Source organism: Mustela lutreola, chromosome 18 (genome assembly GCF_030435805.1).
Source record: "Mustela lutreola isolate mMusLut2 chromosome 18, mMusLut2.pri, whole genome shotgun sequence".
Lineage (NCBI taxonomy): Eukaryota > Metazoa > Chordata > Mammalia > Carnivora > Mustelidae > Mustela > Mustela lutreola.
Window position 1 is genome coordinate 27,528,840 of NC_081307.1, and position 15,545 is coordinate 27,544,384.

Sequence of the window (15,545 nt, forward strand, 5' to 3'; positions counted from 1 at the left end):
GGGGGGGGCTGTCCCTCCACCAACAAAGCTACAAAGTAAATATTCTTAAACTCTATGTTCACTTCAGCTAATATGTTTCTTCTCTACTTTCTCAAGTTGAGATTGATTGACATATAACATATTAGTTTCAGGTATATAGTGTAATGATTGGATATATGTATATTATAATATGATCACCCTAATAAATTTTTAACATCCATCGCTACTACTATATTTTGTGTATTCTTAAATGCATATTTTTTTTCCAGATTTTTTGCAACATGGTCACCATAGTTCCCCTCTGAATTGATGTCCTTGGGTAATCCTTTCCCACATGGATACTTGACTTGGTCATGTGGCTTTCTTGGAATGGCGGCAGACATGGCATCTGAAAAGCAGTTGCACATCAGGGCTTGTCCCCTTTGCTGAGCTTGGAGCCCTGAGCCCACCATTTTAGCACACATGAACTAGCTCCCTGGAGTGGGCACCTGGAAGAGAACTAAGGGACCCCAGCAAACAGCCTGACGACCAAGTGACTGAGGCCATTCTCGAACCATCCAGCTCATCTATCTACTGGCTGACTGGCGGCAAGAGAGAGAGAGCGAGCTCAGGAGAGACCAGCAGAGAAACTACCTGGTTGAACCCAGCCCATGGACCCAGCCACAGAACTGTGAGCTAATAAATGGTTGTTATTTTAAGCCACTAAGTTTTTTTTTTCTTTTTTAAAAATTTATTTATTTATTTATTTGTGAAAGAAAGAGAGAGTGAGAGGACAGCAGAAGCAGTGAACATGGGGGGAAGTCAGGGAGAAGCAGAAACCCCACTGAGCACGGAGCCGGATGCAGGCACTTGATTCCAGGACCCTGGGATAATGACCGAGCCAAAGACCGACACATTTAGCCGCTAAAGTTTAAGGTGATTTGTTATGCAGTAAAAGCCAAGCAATATAGGGTTCATCTGTCAACTGTGATGTTGCAAATATAATGTGGAACATTTTTTTTCTTTCTCAGAGATACATACAATAATGGTGCACTTTACAACGGATTGTGATTTAGATTGGCTGCCCTAGGATATCATACTCACTTGGCAGATAAGAAAGCTAGGGATTAGCGGTGCCTGGGTGGTTCAGTTGCTTAAGTGTCTGCCTTCAGCTCAGGTCATGATCTCTGGGTCCTGCCATGGAGCCCCACATGGAGATGGGTGTCAGGCTTCTTGCTTGGTGGGGGAGTCTGCTTCCCCCATCTTCCCTCAACCCTTCCCCCTGCTCATGCTCTCTCTCTCTCTTTAATAAATAAATAAAAATCTTAAAAAAAAAAATAAAACAAACTAGGGATTAGAGGGTTTTTTGCCCAAGGTCTGGGACCAGTGAATTGCGGAATTTGAATCCAAGCAGTCTGACTCTAAGGCTTTGCTCTTAATCGGCAGGTATTTCCACCCAGCAGGACAAGAGCCTCGGAGAACCTCTGGGAACCTCCCAGTGGGAAGAGGGGTACACCCATGGAGGTTACTGGCTAGAGAGCTGTAGACTAACTCTCCTCATAAAGTTAATGAAGTCAGAGGATCAAGTGCATGGCAGCAATAAAAGGGGCGTGGGAGAAGGGAAGACTATGGCTTCAATGAGGGCCACTGGAGACTATGTGATAATCACCAGTAGTTATAGAACAGTGTCAGTTTGGTGGAAACATCCTTTCTTCCTATTGCTGGAAGCCCAGCAAATCTGAGATTAATGGCATACAGTCCCGCTTTCTAGACACTAACAGTTTCACAGGGGAGAGGGATATATGCCTAGTGCAAATGTAGCCTCAAAAGAGACTGAGAGAGAAGCACCAGCCACTGATGCCAACCCTTTCTTTAGCCATCCTGGAATTAAAAAGCACATCGGCCACTATTAATGGATGTGGTTATCCTGCAGATGACTGTGCTCAAAATCGGTAGATACAGAAGATCAATAATAGTGACAATTCTGCTGCTGGCAATCACAAGTGGGAGCTTTTGAGACAAGATCATTGTCAACCTGTCCCTCAGTTTGTCTCCAAAAGGACCTTGATTCTGTTTAGCTTCTCCAGAAAATGGATCAACTGGTGTTCGATAGATCTGGATCTAGCCAGAGTTAGCCATAGCATTTTAATCAAGCCAATATGGGACTGAGAACAACTGATCAGAGACTTAAATTTCCATTAGATTTGCTCCATTGCAACACTCAGTTAATTGCCTTTTGTTCGGGTGGCTACAGAAATGTTTGGGGAAAAAAAGAAGATGGAAAAGGGACTTAAGTCTGTGTTCCTATATCTTTCCAAGTCACAAAATGGAACCCCCCACCGTGGAGCCTGGAACGTTCATTTAATGAGAAAACTAAGGCGATGGGCTGACACCCTCCTAAGGTGGGTGCCATTATTCCTGTCTTACAGAGGAAGAGAGGGGGCTTAGCCAATGTTTTTAACCACTGTGCAGTTCTGCGTGCCTTCAAAGTCTTTATTTCATGGTCATGGAACAACCCTATATGTTGTGAAACCCTATACGTTGTGAAACTTTTTTTGAGATAATTTTTTTGTTTTGTTTTGTTTTGTTTTTAAGTGTTAGCTATGAAAGAGACCTGAGGAATTATTTAGTCTAGTAACCTTTTTTTCCAGAGGAGAAACCTGAACTTGCTTCCTTCCCTATATCATACAGCAGCTTTACCAGAGAGAGTAGGAATTGAGATGTAATTCCTGATTGTGTGCCTTTCTCATTCTCAGGGGTCAGTTACCTGCATTAGAGCTAGAAACCAAGGAAGAGCCAACCGACGAGGAAAAAAGGGTCTTGGAGGGGGAAGCGACGGGGAAGATAGTCCGTGACAGCTGTCACACGTTGTGGGTTGAATTGCATCTCTTCCTCTCCCCAGATTTATTTGTTGAAGTCTTAACTCCCAAGTAGATAGGGCCTCCACAGAGGTCCTCAAATTAATGCCCTTACGGTGAACCCTGATCCAATATGACTGATGTCCTCATAAGGAGACATGTGGTCACAACGCACACAGTGGAAAAACCGGGTGAGGAGACCGAGGGAAAAGACAGCTTTCTCCAAGCCAAAGAGAGATGCCTGAAGCAGATTCTTCCCTTGCTGCCCTCAGAAGGAACCAACCCTAGCCCACACCTTCATTTTGAAATTCCAGCCTCTAGGACTCTGAGACAATACATTTATGTTGTGTAAGCTCCCTGGTTTGTGATACTTGTAATGGCAGCCCTGTACAAACCACTACAGCAGAGAACTTTGAAGTGCATAAGGAGGGGCTGAAGGACTGGTTGGAGAAGCAAGAGAAAAAAGAAGAGGCTACGAGTGATGAAATCACAGGTGAGGAAGAAGAGATCTGAGCAGACAAACCAAGGATTAGCCAAGTGAAAACCAACAGAAAGGAAAGTGGAGCCCGTTTTTCATCTTAGACAGAGAGTCTGTGGAGTCCTGTGCTGCTGCAGAGGCCACTGGAGCATGGGTTGCCCTCGCCATCACTGTCTTATAGTGCCTGGCACACTTTGGGAGGAAAGTCCCCGGGATATGACTTGCTTGAGTCAACTTGATATGCTTGAGACCACCTCCGGTGAGCACGGCTCGCAAAAACTTAAGGACAAAGTGCAGTCCAGTGGTTATTATGGCGTGCTCTGGAAGCAGACTGCGTGAGTTCCAAGTGCGGTTTTGTCTGCAGTAGCATTCAACCTTTGTGCCTCAGTTTCTCCCTCATCTGTGAAAGGAGAATCATGTCAGCATCCACCTCATAGGGTTATGATGAAGATTCAAGGAGATAACGTGTGTGAACTGTTTCAGTACACTGTGGCTGTTGTTTCCAGAGGGGTTTATCATCACAATGATGTTTTTCATGCTGCAAATTTAAAGAAGTACTAGATAGCAGCTCTCCTCCCAATACCAGGCGCAAGCACCCCTGTAACCTGAACCACCGTTATTAGAGGTTAAGGACATTGGCAGACCTCAGGTGCTGGGAGGAAAAATAACATTTGTTATAGGACCTGAAGAAGTTCATGTCAAATGGGCATTGCACAGATGCAGAACCCCTCAAAACCCCAGCCAGGGCTGAATTGGAGATAGAGGCCTCAAGAACTTGGCAGGTGGATATTGTCCTTGAGTAACGCTGGATCTGCATTCTGCTGTAACTACACCAGTATGATAGGTCCGGAGTTGCTTCACGATCAAGACATTGCAGAATTCCAGACGAGTCTTCCTTGCCAGGGACTGTGGCAAAACCCCATGTGGGGACCGTGGTGAAATCGGGTAAAAAGGGCTCCGCAAGTGAGTGTCAAAAAAGAAAATAGGCCAGGGAAGCTCCCCACCCCGCCCCGGGTCTCTGCCTGCAGAGAAACCCGGGTTGCCAAAAGTCAGCAAGGCAGGCAACTGGGAGTGGAGCACGCAAAAGGGCGTGTTCCGGTCCCCGCAGCAACGGGACCCCAGAGGTGGCCGGGCTTCTAGGCTGAGGCTCTATGATACACCCTTCGCCCTTCCACAGGTTCGCTATGAAATGGAAGGCAGGCGAAGCGACTCCTGCTGAGTTGGCTCGTTGCCTCCCTGCACCCGCCGGCACGCAGCCAGGTTTGGGTTCCTCCCCCCGGGAGGCAGGCAGGCGCACGTCGGGGGCGGGGCTTGCTGGCGGAGGCGGGGCTTGTGGACGGGGGCGGGGCGGGGCGGGGCGGGGCGGAGCGGAGCGGGGCGGGCGCGGCTGGCGCACCGGCGAGCGGCTTGGCTCCGCGGCGGAGGAGGCTGGGGCGCAGCCAGGGAGCCGCGGCTCTACGGCGGCGCCCTTAAATAGCATCCGAGCGGGCGCTGAGCAGGCAGTGGGCTGTGCTGACAGCTGGCGGCGCAGCGGCCGGCCAGCCGAGGAGGTGAGTGCTCTTGCCGAGGGGAGCCGCGTCCTTTCCGGCTGCGGCGCCGGTGGTCTCGGTGGAGGCGCGGGGGCTCAGGCTGCCCCGCCGGCCCAAGCCCGGGAGGCGGCGGCCGCCGCGGAGACGCGTGAGCCTCCCCTCGGCTCCCAGGGCCGTTCTGCTTTTCCGGCCTCTGCCCTCGGCTCCTCTTTCCGCGGTGGCAGAGGCCTTCGGGCCGCTTCCTGTGCCTGAGCCGGGGATGCCCGGGCTGCGCGGGAGCGGGGCTGGTGCGCGGCGGGGTCCGGGGGACGCGCGCCGCGGGATCGGCCTCTCGTTTATGTGGCGGCGGGGACCGGCCCGGCCCGGAAGGCGGACCCCGAGCTTCACATGCCAGGGATGATCCCGCGGGGCTGGGACCGGTGGTCTCTCGGCCACGGGCGTCCTTCCTGGCCCCGTGGCAGGGTTTTTGAGGCGCTCTCGGACCGCGCCTGGAAGCACGGAGCCGGACGGTCCTGCTGCCGCGGCGTGACAGTGGCCCCTGCGCGGGGCGCTTGCGGAAAGGTCAAAGGCAGCATCCAAAAGCCGGTTGCCAAGTGTAGAAATTCTCGCGGTGTCTCCAGAGTGCCCATAGCCGCTGCACACAGCGGTGCTGGAGTCACTCATGTACGAAGCCTGTGTTTTGAAATTAGGAAGCAGAAATGATGCCTTATCTCCTTGCGGCGTGAACAGAGAGTGGTGGGAAACGGCTTGAATGGACACGTGGACTCAGACCTAGAGACAGACACTGATCAGTGTGTGTGTTAAATCTCAGACCCCTTCCCCGATCCGCCTACCTTCAAGGTTATGGAGCTTAATTAAAACCTTGATAAAAGTGTTCTTTGTCTTTTGAAGTTAACACTTTTAAGCATCTTCTTGGTGCAGGAGTATCCGAAGTGCCCCCGACTGTCAATACCCTTCCTTTTATTTATCTATCTATCTATCTATCTATCTATTTTTGTCATTGCTTAGCATGAGAAAAACGTGAAATCTCACAATTTCTGACACAAATATCCCCTGTGGTTACCTCAATGTAAGCAGTTATTTGCTTAACACAAACAAAATTTCTGGTTGATTCCGCACTTTTCAAGTGGAGACGGCAGCTTAGATTGGCGGATGAGTGGGGTCGAGGAGGTCGAACTTTATTAGAGGAAATCTTGCTTGCCAACATGGTGGAGCCGGTCTTTGGAGGCTTTCTTTCTAGTCCTCACTCAAGTGGGAGAATCCCTTCCAGTCTGAAACTTGACTCCTTATTTGTGAAAGGACCGCATTAGGCTTGAAGCCTTTCAGGAGCTAAGATTCTATGACTTGAAAAAGACAGTCCTTAAAAGCAAACTTCATACTTACCTTCCTCACTTAAATGATGTAGACCTATCATAGGCCATATATTATACACCTCTGTTTTTTGCATTTACTGTAAACAGAGAAGCTTTTTTTTTTTTTTTAAATCACCCTTCCCTCGCAATTATAAGCATTTTGACCTATTTCCTTCCTGTCTATGTCATGCATATTTTGGCAGTAATTTTATTATTATTGCTGGCAGCCTGACTAGAAAGAGATCTCTGGGCTTTTTGATTTGGGACATTTGAGAGAGAGAGCTACTTGGGACAAATGCAGGTAGGGACTGGTTTCTGTTTGTATCAGAGAGGCAGAGTTGTCATGGCTCTCTCTCTTCTGAATGGAGCTTGAAAGAACTCAAAGTTTCCTCGCATGCCACATTGTCATGCCTCCTGTCCAGGCTTTACCACATCTTTTGTTTTTGAGGTAGCCGTTTTGTGGAAAATGGACCTGTTCAGAGGAGGGGCCAGGGAAAGATCAGACTGGTTTGTCCTTACAGCTGGGGATTTCTCCTCTCTCTCTAAGTTTCACTTTTGTGGAAAGACCAAGACTACGAAATACTAGTAATTTCTAGATGTTGACACTCAAGAACCTGAGATGCATATATAATTTTTAAGGTCAGCTGCTGAATTTATTGCGCAAACTTTCCCCATAAAGCATCTGTCCATTATTCTTTGGCACTTACTTTCTCTTATATACAAAATCTGTTGAGTTAGGATCCATTAACAATGTTTTATGAACAGTCTTGTTTGGATGATGCAGTGGGTTAGACTCTTGTGTTCAAAAATACAGAAGAACTTCCTTTAAGGCAGCTCCAAGCTGTTGGTATCTTACAGCCTAACTTGAAACCGTGGTCTTCAAGCCTTGCTCTCTCACGGGCAGCTCAGTCAGAGGTAGACTGAAGGAGCCAGAGGTTTTTAGTGTAGGTTGTCACACCAGCTTGAGCAGACAAATATCTTAGGGACACTTTTCTTTGACATTCATGCCTAGAGGTTGCATCTCTGAACGGAGCTGATCTGAAGCTGCCAGGGGTTGGGTTTAGTTTTAAACACTGTCGTACTTAAAGGGGCTCTGAGAGCTTTTTTTTTTTTTTTTTTTTTTAAATTTATTTTAAAAAATTGTTTTTTTTTTTTTTTTGAGATTTTATTTATTTATTTGAAAGAGAGAGAGCGAGTGAGCATGAGTAGGGAGAGAGACAGGGAAGAGGTGGACTCCCCACTATGCAGGGAGCCCACACCTGGACACCTGGGGACCTAGGGATCTGGGGCTGGATTCCAGGACCCTGGGATCATGACCTGAGCCTGACGCAGACGCTTAACTGACTGAGCCACCCAGGTGCCCCTCTCTGAGAGCTTTTAAAGAAACCCAAGTTTGTAAAGCTTAAGAACTAGAATAGAAGCAGTTTTACCAGTGTTTCTGGCTGCAACTCAGAAATGATCATTTTATCTCCAGTTCCTTAACTAAAATGGGGAATGACAGACAGCGCCTAGGAATTTCTAGTTTGTGGAAGCCCAAGGTGATACAGAATTGTGAAAAAATTGCCCAGACGGCAAGGATGAGAGAAAACTATTGTGTAGTCTGTGTTAGGTTACTGTTCCTGCCTTTTTTATATCCTCACATTCAGAAGTTCTTGACTGAGTTGTAACCTTTTGGAATCAAGAGGGGACCATGAAATATGGAACGAGCCTTGCTTGAAACGTGGCTGGCTTGGACAGAGGGCACATTCTTTGGACAAAAGCTGAGGTGGAGGTGAGCGCTTTGTTGCCCTGTGCTGCCTGCTTGGGAGAATGCCTGTGGCTAGAGGCAAATGTCTTGTTTGCAAAATCTAAGATTTCAAAACTGGTGGCTCTGTGTGGGTACCTGGCCAAATTCTCTTCATGAGTTAGTTGCCAGTCTTCAAGTTTTACATGAAAACTTGAAAATTAATACCTAAGTCAAAATGATTTGCCTTAGAAAACCTATATATGTATGTGTATGTTTGTGTGTGTATGAATATAAAATATAAAATTATAATTTAAAAAAGTGTATATAGTATATAAATATGAAAGTATTTATAATAGGAATGTATGCTTTTGTTATAGAATTATATTAAAATAGGAATATATATTATATGTTTTTTATATTATAACAGGAATCTATGCTTATAGGAAATTTGGGAGCTCTTAAAAAACCGTCTTCAAGAGAATAAATGCTGTTCACATTTTTGTGCATTTCCTTTTTGTGTTTTTCTAAACAATTGCCTTTTTTACTTTGAGCATATAGTTTTAATTGAAGATAAAAAAATTTTTTCAAGATTTTATTTATTTACTTGACAGAGAGAGAGGGAACACAAGGAGGGGGAGTGAGAGAGAGGAGGAAGCAGGCTCCCTGCTGAGTTGGGAGCCCGATGCAGGGCTCAATCCCAGGACTCTGGGATCATGGCCTGAGCCATAGGCAGACACTTAATGACTGAGTCACCGAGGCTCCCCAAATATAAAAATTTTGATAACTTAATTTTAATCACGTAAGTTATATTGTGAACATTTTTCCATGTTGTTACCTGCTCCTCAAAAAATGACTTTTGAGGATAACTGCATAATGTGGTATATGGGATATGTCCCAATTCATTTACCCTTTTCCTATCGTTGTATATATTTTTTAAAAATATTTACTTATTTTAGAGAGAGAGAGAGAGAGAGGGCACCATGTGTGTGGGGGTGGGGCAGAAAGGGCAGAGGGGGAGGGAGAGAATCCTCAATCAGACTCCCTGCTGAGTACCAAACCCAACATGGGACTTGATCCCAGGGCTTCGAGATCGAGATCGTGACCTGAGCTAAAATCAAGAGTCGGATGCTGAACTGCCTGAGCCACCCAGGGGCCCCTATTGTTGAATATTTAAGAATAACTATTTTAGGACAGTTTGCCAAGCTTCTCATATATTTAAATGTATCTTTTTAAGAAATTAGGGCATGTTCTGCTCTAAAACTGTTGGAATGGACAGTGATTTGAGAATTATTTTTGTTCATGAATGGTTTTAATGGACTTTGGGGTTCATATGTTCTAGTCAGAAGCTGTCGAAATAAGGATTTCATGGTCTGGAAAGAGAAATGGAAAAAATTAGGGCATCAGAGGAGGAAATGTGGATTGCTGTTTATACCATTTCCTCATTCTGGAAGGCCTTCTGATAAATGTATTATCTGTCCGTATGCACAGTTTTGGCTGCAAGAGAAATGGGTACTTTCCCCCTCAGGTTTGTTAAGAGAGAAATGTCTGTAGAGCTAAGGCCCAAATACCTCAAATACCGTTTATTCTTTTAACAACTAGAATAAAAAGAAAGTTGCTACAGAGACTAGTTTCTGCCTCAAGGCTCAGCTGTCCCCTACAAAGCAGGGCAGTGTCAGATGACTAACCTTGTGGTCCCAACCCGGGCAAGGGCAGGCTCAGGCTCGGGACGGGAGAGGTGGTGATAACAGCCAACCGCGCCAGGCCCTGTGCTCAGTGCTTCTCACGTGTTGACTCAGTTAAGCCTCCCAACAGCCCTGCAAAGTAAGTCCTGCTATTATCCCTGTTTTACAAAGGATATAGAAACAGGTGCAGGCATTAAGTCGCCCACAGTGGGATTTGAACCTGCACGCATAGTCAGGCTTCAGGGTCAGAGCTCCTAATTAATTGGCTCCTCTGCCTCTGAAGACCTTGAAACGTTCTTGGTCCAGGGAGTGTCTGGAAAGTTCCAGGTTACCCAGCTGGTGGTGAGACTGAGAACAGTCTCCATGTCACTGCCCCTTGCTAGTTCCCTGTCTCATTTTTACACTCGGTCTCGGACCACCAGAGTGCCGAAAAGGACAACAAATTTGGGTTCAGCTCAGTTTAGTGAGTAGCAGGATCACTGGCTAAGCAGCTTGACTTTCTAGAGAATTAAAGAGTAAAAGGCTGTGCCTGCCCTGCCCTGGAAGTTGGTCTCCTAAGACTGGTGAACCGTCGAGGCGCATGCTTACTGCATCAGGTGTGTGGAAGGAAGAGCTGCATGGCTGAGGCCAGGGACCCAGGCTTAGCAGAGCTGCTCAAGCCTCACCTGCTTAAGGAAGTGCTCAGCCTCGCCGTGGCACATAGATTTGCTTTCCGCTGCATATCTTAGGGCACTTTTTACCAGAAACAGACTTTCTCAGCATGTTTTAGACAAGAGAACAGAATTGTGCATTTTCAGGGTTTGAAGGCACAGTGGTGTCCTCTAGTGGGGAGGGCTGCCTTTTTTCTAGTACAGTTTTAGGCAGAACCCCAAGATAGCAAATAAAAGCAGGGCTGCATGGTCGAAGGGGGCCAGGGTAGGGACCCCAGCTCAGGCACTTCGCTTCCTCAGTCACCCTGGTCTGAGGGACTTCCCAGCAACCCCAGGCCCCCACCACACTGAAATAGACTAATTTGCTCTCTTGGCAAACCTGTTGTTTGGGAGATGGGTGACTGAGCCCAGGTTACACAACCTGTGTTCCCCTCTGGCCATGACACACAGGGGAGTTTGTTCCTGGGCCTGTTCGGGGAATGACCAGATCTCGATGTACTCTCTGATTTGTGCCCTGCAATTTGCTTTTCTTAATTTACTCTCTGTACAGGGTTGCACAACACATAGCCATTCTTCCATTTCCTCCTGGGCATCACCGCCCAATCCATAGCCCCATCACCTCTGGTTTAGACAGCAGAGACCCTTCGTTTAAAAAAAAAAGAGAGAGAGAGAGAGAGAGGGGCACCTGGGTGGCTCAGTGGGTTAAGCCTCTGCCTTCAGCTCAGGTCATGATCCCAGGGCCCTGGGATCGAGCCCCACATCGGGCTCTCTGCTCAGCGGGGAGCCTGCTTTCCCCCACTCTCTCTTTGCCTGCCTCTCTGCCTACTTGTGATCTCTCTGTGTCAAATAAACAAATAAAATCTTAAAAAAAAAGAGAGAGAGAGGGAGAGGGAGGGTGATTACTTTTCCTAATGCAGAACTCTGAGTGAATCCCTCCCTTCTGCCCAGAAGGCTTCCAGGACTCCCTTTAGAAAGCCCCACATCTTCAGCCTGGCTCTCATGAGCTTCTAGAGTTTGCTTCCAGCTTGCAGTTTACCTTATATCTCCCCAGCTACCACATCCTGGGACTTCTGGAAAGGCAGACTCTGGAAGCATAGTGTTGCATCAAGATCTCTGCCTCCCAAGAACATTTCCGTGAGCTCTCTCCTCTGCCTGACTGGCTTTCCTATGTCCTGGAAGGACCGCAGGGACCCTGTGCATTTAGCATGACCTGTCTGCGAGGCCTTATCGTACCCCCCTTCTTCAGAGCCTTGCTCCTTAGAGAATCCCCATCACTCACTGGAACCCCGGGCTGACATTCAGCGAGCGGCGGTGTGCCCGCAGCCACGATGATGGTTCAGATGTGGAAACACTCCCATACTGGGTAGAAATAGCTGCCACCCTAAGGGCCCCCACCCCTAATTCTGATTTGGAAGACTTCCAGCCTGGTTCATCCGGGGATCTCCTGAGCCTGTTGTGGGCCAGTGGCTTACTTTGCTCCCAGTTGGTTGATGCCTGGCTGTACTGGTTATTCCTGGTTTGGAATAACTCCCTCCGTCCTTCATTTGTCTTTCACGTGAACATATCTTATTCCCTCACATAGGCTCCGCAGCTCCGTTCTAGGCTCTGGGCATTTAACAGACCTAGTCATTGTCATCTGTGAGTTTTCAGCAGCATTTGACATGGGACCTTACTGCGAGTAAGCACTTAATACCGCCTGATGGTTGGTTGAGACCAGGAGACGTTCCGATGGTGAGGTATAGAAGGGAGTCACTGGCTGACAAGAATATACTTTTAGATGCCCCAGGTTTGTGTATTATGGTTCTGGGCAAAGCTTAGATCTTGTAGGTAAGATCAAGGCATCAAAAATCACTAGACCAAAGCCTGAACTTTCATTGGGTTGAACTTAATGTCTAGAGGTATATCTGAGGTATCGTTTGTAGGGTACTTCCGGAGATTTTCAAACAGCAGGTGGCTATAGGCTTTGTAGTGGGAAGAAGGCAGATCAGTGTCAGGTTCTAGATAATCTTACATAACTGTACCCTAGTCTTCATTTACCTGGTAGTTCTACTTAAAACCATACCTTGTCTCCGTGCCACTAGTAAAATGGTCAAATAGCTGTTTGTTCCTTCTCTAGGGACAATTACCCACATTGTGCGTCACGCAGGCTTCTGAGGTACCCCAGAATGGGGAGCTGGCAGGGAACATGCCTGTCAAGCAGTCCAACCAGCCACCTCCCAGAGGCCAGAACCGTGGTCCAGAGAGGTGTGGCTGCGGGCCCAGACACAGGCTCGACTTGGAAGGCAGAGCCAGCCTGTGTTTTCCTGATAGGGTTCAGAGATAAGCGCCGTGGATCCCCTGTGGCTCTGGGGCACTGGTTCTCCTTCCTCCAGACTAGCTGGCCCAGTCCATTTGGGCCCTCACGCTTGCCCCGGCGACATCCCTGGCAAAGCCTGTCCTCTCCAGAACACTTCTTGCCCTCATGGGCAATGTTGAGTGTCTTTGTCTCCCTCTTCAGTGGGACGTCTGTGTGTAGGCTTTGTCCCCAACTGGTAACGCTGCCCCCTAGCTGTGGCACACTTTTCAGGGGGCTCCAGTTAGCACTTTTGTTTGTTGGTCTCCCATACTCAAGAGCTGACAGAGACTCCGGTCAGGCAGGTGCTCGCAGAATTTGCGGGTACTGCTCAGTGGTAGTTTCCAAAACGGAGCACACGTGCCCCGTGCCCCGAAGTGGGAAGACCACCCAGGGTGCAGAGTGGAGGCATTAGAACTTCTGCAGCTATTTACTTTTTAGGTTAAATTCATATATATATATATATATATTGCAGTGTTCAGAAAATATTTGCAGATGTCTAGAGTTCATAGATGGCTGCATTTCCATATTATGTACCCATTTCTTTATTATTCTGGATGCATTTTAAAAAGTTGAGAGAACCAGAAAATAACTCCTTCTTTGTACATCAGCATGGCAGGATACCTATAAATGCCATTAAAAAATAGAGAGAGAGAACTCAGTTTGTCAGTTAAGGGGGAATCAAAACTGCTTTGCAAAACTAGGTTGTGACTCATGTTAATTTGGCCTCTTATGTCAGAAGAGTCATGTTAAACCCAGAGTATATTTTGACTTTGGACCAAAGCTTAACAATGTAGAAGCCTCATTAGGAAAAAGATTTTATTTTATTTTTTTATTTCTTAAATATTTTATTTATTTCTTTGAGAGAGAGAGAGAGAGAGCGCATAAGGAGGGGGAGGGGCAGAGGGAGAGGAAGAAGCAGGCTCCCCACTGAGCAGGGAGCCTGATATTGGACTTGATCCCAGGTCCCAGAGGCAGATGCTTAACCGACTGAGCCACCCAGGCATCCCTAGGACTAAGGTTTTATTTTTTATTTTATGCTGTGTCCCTCCCCTGAGGCTAGAGCAATGTTTGATATAGAGTGCATACACAGGAAATATTCTCAATTGAACATACGGACCTTCCCTTGGGTGACAATTAAAAATCATGCTGCATATGGCACTTAAGTCAATATTTATGTTGGCTTTCTTTGTTGAAACCTGTAGTCAGACGGCAGGACTCAGGGATGGGTCAGCCAGCCTGACTCCCAGCAGATCCGTGCACAGAGCTCCCCCGAGCATCATGCTGGACGGACCTCCTCTCGAAGTGTCACCTGAATGAGAGGAGGTGTGGCATTTCTTTGAAATCTTTTTGTTTTGAAAGCTTTTTGTTTCAATGGGTGTAAAATGAGACAATAGTCACAAAACGTTGGTCCTGAATAAAGCTCAAGCTGGGATTAGGGGCACATTGTGCCTTCTTAAACTATTCTAATTACCTTTGAATCCATGTGGGCATTTTCCTAATAAAATTTAAAAAAAAAAACCACAAGGGGAAAATAGAGACCCCGAATTCGTGTCACTTGTTGCAAGTAGGTAATAGCCGGCGGAGGCCATCTCTTCTTCTTCCTTCCCTTTGGAACATGGTGTCATTTTTCAGCTGTTGGGTGTGTGTTGTTTGCAGCTTACCTGCCGCCTGCCACCTCCTCTGGTAGTTACCTGAACTCTGGCTGTTATTCTAGCCCTTGTCCCTGGTTGTCACCAGGCCCCCACCCTTCCCTCCACATACAATGAGCTTAATCCTTCAACCCTGTGTGCGTCTCATGTGTCACTTCCTCCACCACCACCGAGGTCTCCCCCAGAGCTGACCACACGGAGAGGTCGCATCGGGGGTCCCACGCTCTTCCAAGGCTCTGTTTGACCTTGAGGAAGCCCACCGGGTAAGAATAATGAGAGGTTCCCTTCATCGCTGCTGTTTAGGGACACAGACAATTAAACAATTAATTTCTGTGCTGAAATCCGCAGACACTCGAAAGCGTCCCTGTCCCTGGGTGGCTGGCCTTCCTCTGTGTGGGTGGAGGTCCGCCCGTGTTCTGTCTCCCACTTACCCGCCCGGCTAAGCCGCTCGTCTAGTTTATCCGCCCCCCTGCAGCCACGGTCTATTTTCAGAGGTGTAAGTAACTCGACCCAACGTTGTGTCCCTTCAGCCTTCTTAGCCAGGTCATTGCTATTTGATTGTCGTGACCTCTGTGAGCAGCAAGGACTGGGCCTCCTTTTTCTCTGTCACCCGCATCAGGCCTCACCCTGGTGGGGACACGGGATGCTTGGCAGACGACGCCCCACTGCAGGGGGACGAGCTTCTGCAGCCAGCCAGGGCTCAGCGCGAACTGGTGGCGTGACAGTGACCCTGGTTTGTGGCACTGCGGTTCCTGACCAGCCAGCCGCCCCTGCCCCCCACGTGCCAGCCTGGGCTGGCTCTCGGGCTGTTGCCTCCCCCCCACTGGTCTCTGCCTGCTCCCCTCCGCCTTCTGGAAGGCCCTGCCTCCACACCAGCCCATCTGTAGTGCTTTCTCCCTCCCGAAGCCCTCCACCACTCACTTCTTCACTTTCTGTCTGGATAGTTGGATTAAATCTTTCCTGCAGGAGTGTTTGTTTTCACCGATACCCTAAACTCTTCAAAGGCAGAGGAAGCCCACGAGCACTGCGTCCTCATGCTGTTGGCCTTCTGTCGGCCAGGGAGGAGGGAGAGTGGTTTTTTTTCCCTGCGATTTTGTTCATTCGCAGTGGGACCTTTCTCAGAGAGACCCTCAGGTGGAAGTTGCCACATAGCTGGTCACTGGCTGCACCAGTGTCCTACACCAGGTGGACAGTGATGGGGCTTCTGCCCCATCTGTCACTCTTCTAGAAGGCCCTAGGCCATTTTCTGGAGAGGTGGGAAATATGTATGTGTGAGAAGAAATGAACTGACTTCACCTAGTGATATCTTCTTCATCTTGAGAAATAAA

At 47.9% G+C, this 15,545-nt stretch overlaps 1 protein-coding gene across 2 annotated transcripts in view; it reads left to right on the top strand.

The window, feature by feature from the left end:
* The first annotated feature begins 274 nt into the window (after positions 1-274).
* Positions 275-15,545, top strand: part of ACSL1 (acyl-CoA synthetase long chain family member 1) — a 69,601-nt gene continuing 54,330 nt past the window's right edge. The window contains exon 1 of one of the 2 annotated variants that reach the window (XM_059156408.1): positions 275-649. The gene's annotated coding sequence lies outside the window, so the exon portion shown is untranslated. Of the gene's footprint in view, positions 650-4,692; positions 4,845-15,545 lie in introns of those variants that run through there. The other variant, XM_059156407.1, reaches the window with a different exon arrangement.